The following is an 8,070-nucleotide window of genomic DNA, read 5'->3' as shown; positions in this document are numbered from 1 at the left end:
AAAAGGGCTTAGTTTGATTTTAAAAATTAGTTTTGTTATTTAACAACTTTATGCATGTAAATAATATAGCCAGGGATCATGTTAAACACACAAATATACACACATAGGTACATATTTTTAAATACAGGTTAAGTATTACTGTCATTCCTATTGCCTCTTTTGATTATAAGTAACTTGAAATTTAGATTTTGTTTTGTTGGTTTTCTTAGCATCCTTAATTCTATCAATTCCAATAATGTAACTTTGAGGACATCATGGTAAATTTGTTACACTTGCATTAGTATTTCAAATTTAGAAGTTATTCTTTAATGCTGCACTTTTCATTCATAAAGAAACTGAGAAAATGGAAATGATGTTGTCATGCTACAAATAAAGGGGGAAGAAGTGGACCATGACTGTATTCAGCTGAAATTGGTCCTGCCTGGCACAGACACCTCCACAGCAGAAGTCCTTACTAGTATCCACAGCAAGTCCACTGGCCACTGGTGGTCCTTGATGTAATAAGAATCAATAAGTACAATACAATTAACATTTCTGTTTACTGGGTCAGTAGATTGGGGTTTGCATTTTTTGGTCCACTGTTGAAATCATTCAGTATAAAACACAGACATGCCATTGTTCTGTATATGGTTACTTCATGTTGGAGGGATGCCATTGTACTCTGTTCTATGACAAGATCCTTAAACAAAAATATTGTTCATTCGGATCTAGGAACAGTATCTCATAGGGAGGACAAATGATGTTCCATATCAGCTTGCCACCTCTCATGCCATTTTTTAACTTTTCATTCCTCTATACAATGTATAGAAGCAAGAAGGAAGACTCAAGGTGCTCCATGCCTTTGAATGACCTTAATTCATTCTTCAATTAAGTTATTTTCTGATATCAATTCATATTAAACATACAAAATTCAGTAGATTTTCTGAATGAGTTACTCATTTTTGCCAAATATCATCAACAGATAAGGCTGCCTTTCTTTTCATAGTCTTGGCAGGTAAAACTTGAAAGATATTACTGTTTATATGTTGAGATTTTAAAAATGATACTTTTTTCTATTTTTATTAGATCATTTTAAGTTAAAGTACCAGAACTATGATATGCTTCTACTAACAAGTGCTCCAGTGAGTTTTTGTGAGGTAGAGAAAAACCAGGTTATTTATTAAAACTGGAATTTTGGTTGGTGGGTAATATATCATATTCAGAAGACAAAATATATTAGGTACACATAGAGGCACAAGTATTCCAGATCACCTCTGTAGTGCTAAAGAATCACATTGGAAAACTTTCCAGAAAATAATGTTGGACATACTTGTAATTCATGATCATTTTGTGAGGGAAAAAAAGGAACTGATGAGTCGTTGCCAAGACTAAAGGAAGAATACGCATAAACTCCAAGTTAGTCATCTGGCACGGACAGCTGTGTCGTGATGCAGAGCAGTGTCAGAGGTGGCGAGGTGCAGCTAATTATGCTGTGATGTTGCCACTGTACAGCAGAGTGTGCTAGCATGTTTAAAATTGAACTATGCAGTGAGCCCAAGTCTGTGTTATAATTGAACAGAGGAAGAAGAGACCGAGCCAAGGGGCAGAAGGAGAAATAAGGAAGCTGGCTGTTGATAGCTTGTGATACTGTGTGCAGGCAGAGCTTTCTGATGTCTTAACTAAGCCAGTCTCTGTAGAAAATGAGACGAACACAGATAGACGTTTATGTGTAACTGATGCCATCATCAGAGCCAGAGTTCTGATCACTCAAAGAGACTCTAATCTTAGCCTGTTCATTTTTTTTCTTCCTCCTAAGTTCTAGCCTGAAATGTAGGAAACACAGAGACTCTTCTTCATATCAGCATTTCTTGCTAGACCTGGAAACTGCTAGACAAGGTCTTCTCAGAACTCCTTGACTGAGGGACCAAGTTGTAACAACATAAGCTCAGATAGATAAGAACACTTGGGAAATTAGTATTACACAACTCTAACAAGGAACTTAGAGATGCCCAGTGCTTAGGGATGCATGATGCTGCATCAACAGTTTATAATTAAATGTGGATTTATCAAAATGTTGTTAGAGCTATCCATGAAAGGAGTAACACTGCTTCTCATTGTTCTGGAACTTTTTTGTCTCCTGAGTAACCCAGGGGTCTATGTACACTGATCTTACATAGATAACACTGAGCAGTTTTTTTTTTTTTTGCCAGTTTTTGTTGTACAATAAACACTGTGTGGAGGGTACCTGCACAATCTGTGTGTCATTATTTGAAATGTCTAGAGATCTTCCACATGGAATGAGTTGGAATTAGTGGTAGTGCTATCTTACTCTCCTGAGCACAGTATAAGCCATCTGGTACATCACTGAGAATGGTGCATAAACTGGGAGTCAGGAAGTTTAGTAGAGAAAATTCGCACTGATATGTGGTTAAGTTCTCTCCCCTAAAATAAGGACCATAGATTTGAATCTTTGTGTATTTAAATTACAAGCAAGCATTAAATGTTTACATAACCCAAACTAATTAGTATTAGAAATATCTGTTTTATTTCCTTTTCTCTGTAATTTAGATACAAACCAGGGGAGGGATCAGCAAGTGTTCTGTTCAATGTAAGCAGTGAGGCGCTACCTCCTGTACTTTTCCTGAACTTTGTAACAGTTAAATAGGGCTATGTCCATCATGAACTTGTGACTAGCTCTTTTACTTTTTTTGGCTATAGTATAAAACTTGTCTTCTTTTTATTAATTGGTTATTAACATTTCAAATGTCCCCCTTTCCAGTCTCCCCTCCATAACCACCCCCATCCCATCCTCCCTCACCTTTGTCTCTAAGAAAGTGATCACCCATCCACCAACAACTCCCTCTTCACCCCTCTAGCATCTCCTACCGTGGGGCAACAAACCTCCATAGGACTAAATGTCTCCCCTCCCATTATTGCCAGATAAGGCCATCTTCTGATGCACAGGTTGCTGGAGCCATAGGTACCTACATGTGTACTCTTTGGTGGTGGTTTAGTCCCTAGGAGCTCTGGGTAGTCAGGTTATTTGATACTGTTTTTCTTCCTTTGGGGTTAAATCCCCTTCAGCTCCTACATTCCTTCCCCAAACTTGTCTACTGTAGTCCGCGGGCTCAGTCCGATGGTTGGCTGTGAATATCTGCATCTGTCTTAGTCAGGTGCTGGCTGAGCCTCTCAGAGGACAGCCATACTAGGATCCTGTCTGTGAGCATTTCAGCAATAGTGTTGGGGTTTGATGTCTGCATGTGGGATGGATCCCAAGGTGGGAATTCTCTGGATGACCTTTCTTTCAGTCTCTGCTCCATTTTTTGCCCCTGGGTTTCCTTTAGACAGGAATAATTCTGGGTTAAAATTTTTGAGATGTGTGGGTTGTCCATCCCTCAACTGGGGGACATGCCTATCTATTGGAAGTGTTTGCTTCAGTTTCTATCTCCCCTCTGTTGGGTATTTCAGCTAATGGCATTCCCTTCAGGTGCTAGGAACCTCTCATTTCCCTAGTGCCTGGGACATTCTAGTGGTTCCTATTTAACTTTCCACAACATAACAGGTGCTTTAATAGGCTATTAATATTAATCAAGTGTGATAATTTGTTATCATCCTAAATTAACTGAGAACTTTCTCACTATAGATCAATAAATTAGCATCAGAATTCATTACTTACGTGCTACAGTATTGTAGTGCATTGTTGTGGGAAATATTAAAAAGAACTGGCATACTTCACATGCTACTGCCAGCCACTCTCTGTCCCTGCATGGTGTGGTCCCTCCAGGATACACTCTACCTGCCAACTATCTGCCGGGGCTGGAGTGCCTGAGCTCCTTTCACTGCCATGCCAGCCCCACGCAACGACCGTCCACCCCACTGTCAGCCACAGGCACCAACCAGGTAGAATCAGAACTCTAGAAACTTATAATTAACCAAACAGTTATGTATCAATAAATTCTCAATTCACAATATTCTAATACAATAATTTCAGAACCAATTAACAATGTTAAAAGCTGCTCACCTAAATTAGACAAATTATCCAAATTATTCTAACCTTTATGATATCAAAACTACCTGTGGCTACTTAATGCCATGCTGGTTAAGGTTTTTTCCTGTCCATCAGCCTCAATCTTGGCCTTCCTTCTCTCCTGAGATGCTCTCTGTCTATCCAACTCTTAGCTCTATATTCCCTTTCCCAATCCAATCACAGGCCTCCAGCCGCCCTAATATTTTAGTATGATTGGACAGGGAAAATACTGTCACAGGACATTTTTAGAGGTCTTCAGTAAGACTTCTCTATTCCAACTATTCAATTCTCAGCCTTGCTCTAGCTATTCAGGGCAACTCTGGGGTTTTGTCTTTGGTAATATTCTCTCAAGCAGACTATATGTAGATTTGTTTATACATGTTAACCTGAAAGTGGTATATGCTTGATCAGAACTTTAGCTGGGCTGCAAATCAGTAAGTGAGATGAAATATTCAGTAAACTTGTATAATATTTAGCAAAGGAAGAGATGGAAATGAGAAGTTAGAATTAAAGTTCAATAATTAAGGAAAAGAATTTCTGATAAGTGACAAAAATTGTGATAGGGTTCTCCAGAGAAACAGGACTAATGGGAGATAGATGATGATAGATAGACAGACAAACAAACAGATAGATAATAGATATTTATATGAATAACAAGAGGAAATTTACTATAAGAATTGGCTAATATATTGTGGAAGTTGATAGACCACTTGTAAATTAGATAATGATGGAATCCAGTTCTATAATGATATCTGAGCCTGTAGGTCTGAAAAGAAAAGGCTGTGATGTATTAGGGCAGAAGATGACGGGTAGAGAGAGACAAAGACAGACAGGTAGACAGAGGGAGGATGGGAGAGAGAGGGGTGAGAGGGATGGCAAGAGAGATAAAGAGAGATAGATAGAGAGATGATTAATATCTTAAAATAATTCTATTCCAAATCTTAATGGGTTGAAGTACACACATCCCTTCTGATTAATAAGGACAATCTTTCTCCTGTCTACTGATTCAATTGCTAGTCTATTCTGGAAAAGTCTCAACCCTTTAGATGTTTACAGGTTCTGAGTGGTCCTTAGCTGAATGCTGGCCACATAGGAAGTATTCCATTACAGAGTGATGCCTGTGAACCTGCCTCTTCTCTGCTCACTAGCTTCCTGGCTTTGCTCTGTTCTTTTAGCTGATGTGTCTTTGCTTTGTTCCTTTCAGTAAAACTGCCCATGACAACTGAACTCTGATAGGTTCTTTTTTCCCCTCTCACTTACTTTCCTTTGCTCTTTCTTCTCCTAATTCTTTGAAGTTTAACCCAGAAAGCATCCTTTGAACCTCTGAACTTATTTCTACATCATTATGTAAATTTGGAGTGCGGCTATCCATTGTCTAGGTAAGGCAAGTGAACTTCAGTCTGCATAGTCTATCTACAATTGTCAAGAGTTCTCTAGTCCATCTCTCCCTGTCTAGCCCTATTATAAATTAGTATATACTCGACTTGGAGCTGACAAGGCTCTGTGGCTTCTTTCACTACACTACAGGAAAGTACTTCCACGGGCACCATGCCCTACCCATATCCAGCACTGACCCCGGAGCAGAAGAAGGAGCTATCTGACATTGCTCACCGAATTGTGGCTCCCGTCAAGGGCATCCTGGCTGCAGATGAGTCCACTGGAAGCATTGCCAAGCGCTTGCAGTCCATTGGTACACACGCGAACACCGAGGGGAACAGGCAGTTCTCCCGCCTGCTGCTGCTGACTGCTCTGACTGTGTGAATCCCTGCATTGGGGATTGGGGGATGGGAGTGTGATCCTCTTCCATGAGACACTGTACCAGAAGACAGATGATGGGCGTCCCTTCCCCCAAGTTATCAAGCCCAAGGGTGGTGTTGTGGGCAATTGGGGTAGATAAGGGTGTGGTTTCCCCTGGCAGGAACCAATGGCTAGATTACTACCCAAGGGCTAGATGGCCTGTCTGAATGCTGTACCCAGTATAAAAAGGATTGAACCGACTTTGCCAAGTGGCGCTGTATGCTAAAGACTGGGGAACATACTCCCTCAGCCCTTACCATCATGGAAAAATGCCAATGTTCTGGCCCGTTATGCCAGCATCTACCAGCAGAATGGCATTGTACCCATTGTGGAGCCTGAAATTCTCCCTGATGGGGACCATGACTTGAAGCAATGCCAGTATGTAACTGAGAAGGTACTGCGGCTGTCTACAAGGCTCTGAGCAACCACCATGTCTATCTGGAAGGCACATTGCTGAAGCCCAAAATGGTCACCCCTGGCCATGCTTGCACCCAGAAATTCTCCAGTGAGGAGATTGCCATGACAACGGTCACAGCACTTTGTCGTTGTTGCTGGGGTCACTTTCCTGTCTGGAAGGCAGAGTGAGGAAGAGGCATCCATCAACTTCAAAGCTATCAACAAGTGTCCACTGCTGAAGCCATGGGCCTTGACTTTCTCCTATGGCCGAGCCCTGCAGGCCTCTACTCTAAAGGCCTGGGGTGGGAAGGAGAACCTGAAGGCAGCCCTGGAGGAGTACATCAAGCAAGCCCTGGTCAACAGACTCGCTTGTCAAGGAAAGTATACCCCAAGTGGCCAGTCTGGAGCCGCAGCCAGTGAATCTCTCTTCATCTCTAACCATGCCTACTAACCAGAGCTGTTCTAAGGCTGCTTTATCAACACTTCAGGCCCCTGCCTACCCACTTGCTATTGAAGAGGATAAACTCTGTTCAGTTTTCCTGTAACCCTTCCTCGCAGGCCCTCACATGACTCTAGTGTTTGCTCACACCAGGGTGTGTCAGGGATGTATTTTCCCAAGTGCTTACATCCTCGTGAAGAAAGTGGGGTGTGAGTGGCAGAGGAGGAACGAAAGCATAAGCTCCACTGCTCACCAGTTTTCATAGAAGATAAATAGATTTGCTTTGCCATAACAAAGAATCCCCACATCTCCTAGTCAGCTCTTCTTACACCTCAGGAAACTCATCTACGGGGGCCCCAGAGTAGAGATGACAAGGTCTTATGAAGGCAGAGCAGCATGTCTTCTAGTACAAAGACAAAGTGTGTCAAAACTCTGAACTGCCAACCAAGTCTTATACTACAGCTGATCTGAATTTGGATTAGTGTTACCTCGATTCTGTACAATTCCACCATTTATTTCAACTTCCAGTTCAATTCAGGCCTAATGTTTTCACAGAGAGTAAAACCATGTGCTATCCAAATTCACTGTGACTACTACAACAGAAAAATATAATACTCCTATAGTTTATTATCATAAACCATAATCCAATTAACTGATAGATATTTCTATTTGTTTTATCCTTTACATATATGTATTTTCATCTCATTCTGTGTACGGAAGAGCTCAAAGTTGCTATGACTTGATACACTTTCAGGTAAAAGTTTTCCTTTATTTAAAAGCTCAGAATTTCTGTAACTATGCATGATAGAAATTTAGGATTGTTGGAGAACAGCTACTCCATTGACAGCAAAAATTATCCAAAAGGGTTAAAAAACATCAGACTTCCCTGCATGCTGTGCATGGTGGTTGCCTTATGTGCTGTCATTAAAATATTCTTTCCCCTTATAAGTAAGCATCACCCACTGGGGCACCTCTTTGCCTTGGCAGGACTCAGTTATACCTAAAGTATGTGTTGTCAGCCAAAAGGGACTTCACACAAACATAATGATTATATCCTAGTTATTTTTCAATAGGGCATGTGTTTCACTCACATGACTTATATCATAAGATGTGAATTATAACTGTAGTAAAAAGAAAATAAAACAGCAACTGGTCAGAGTTGTTTTTCTTTCCTTCCTACTAAAGTCTTATGACTGGTGAACATTATGAAAAAGAAACCCAGTACAAGAAAACCAGGCCTTTATATAGGCAGGAGTTCTGAGACACTGGGTGATTTCATGTTGATTAGCTTCAGGCTTTCAGGATTATCTTGAAAACTATGCCCAAGGCTTGATCACACTGCTTTTCCTTTTGCTTTCAGACCCTATCTTTATACTCACCAGAGTGCAGTTAAAGAGTATTTGGAGGGGCACCAAGCCTGAATATTCTGAGA

At 40.8% G+C, this 8,070-nt stretch overlaps 1 pseudogene; it reads left to right on the top strand.

The window, feature by feature from the left end:
* Positions 1–5,539: 5,539 nt before the first annotated feature.
* LOC110303740 lies at positions 5,540–6,650 on the top strand (annotated as a pseudogene).
* Positions 6,651–8,070: the final 1,420 nt, after the last annotated feature.

This window comes from Mus caroli, chromosome 10 (genome assembly GCF_900094665.2).
Source record: "Mus caroli chromosome 10, CAROLI_EIJ_v1.1, whole genome shotgun sequence".
In the NCBI taxonomy this organism is placed as follows: domain Eukaryota; kingdom Metazoa; phylum Chordata; class Mammalia; order Rodentia; family Muridae; genus Mus; species Mus caroli.
Note: the sequence above shows the minus strand (reverse complement) of the source record. Positions and strands in the feature narration are given on the sequence as shown.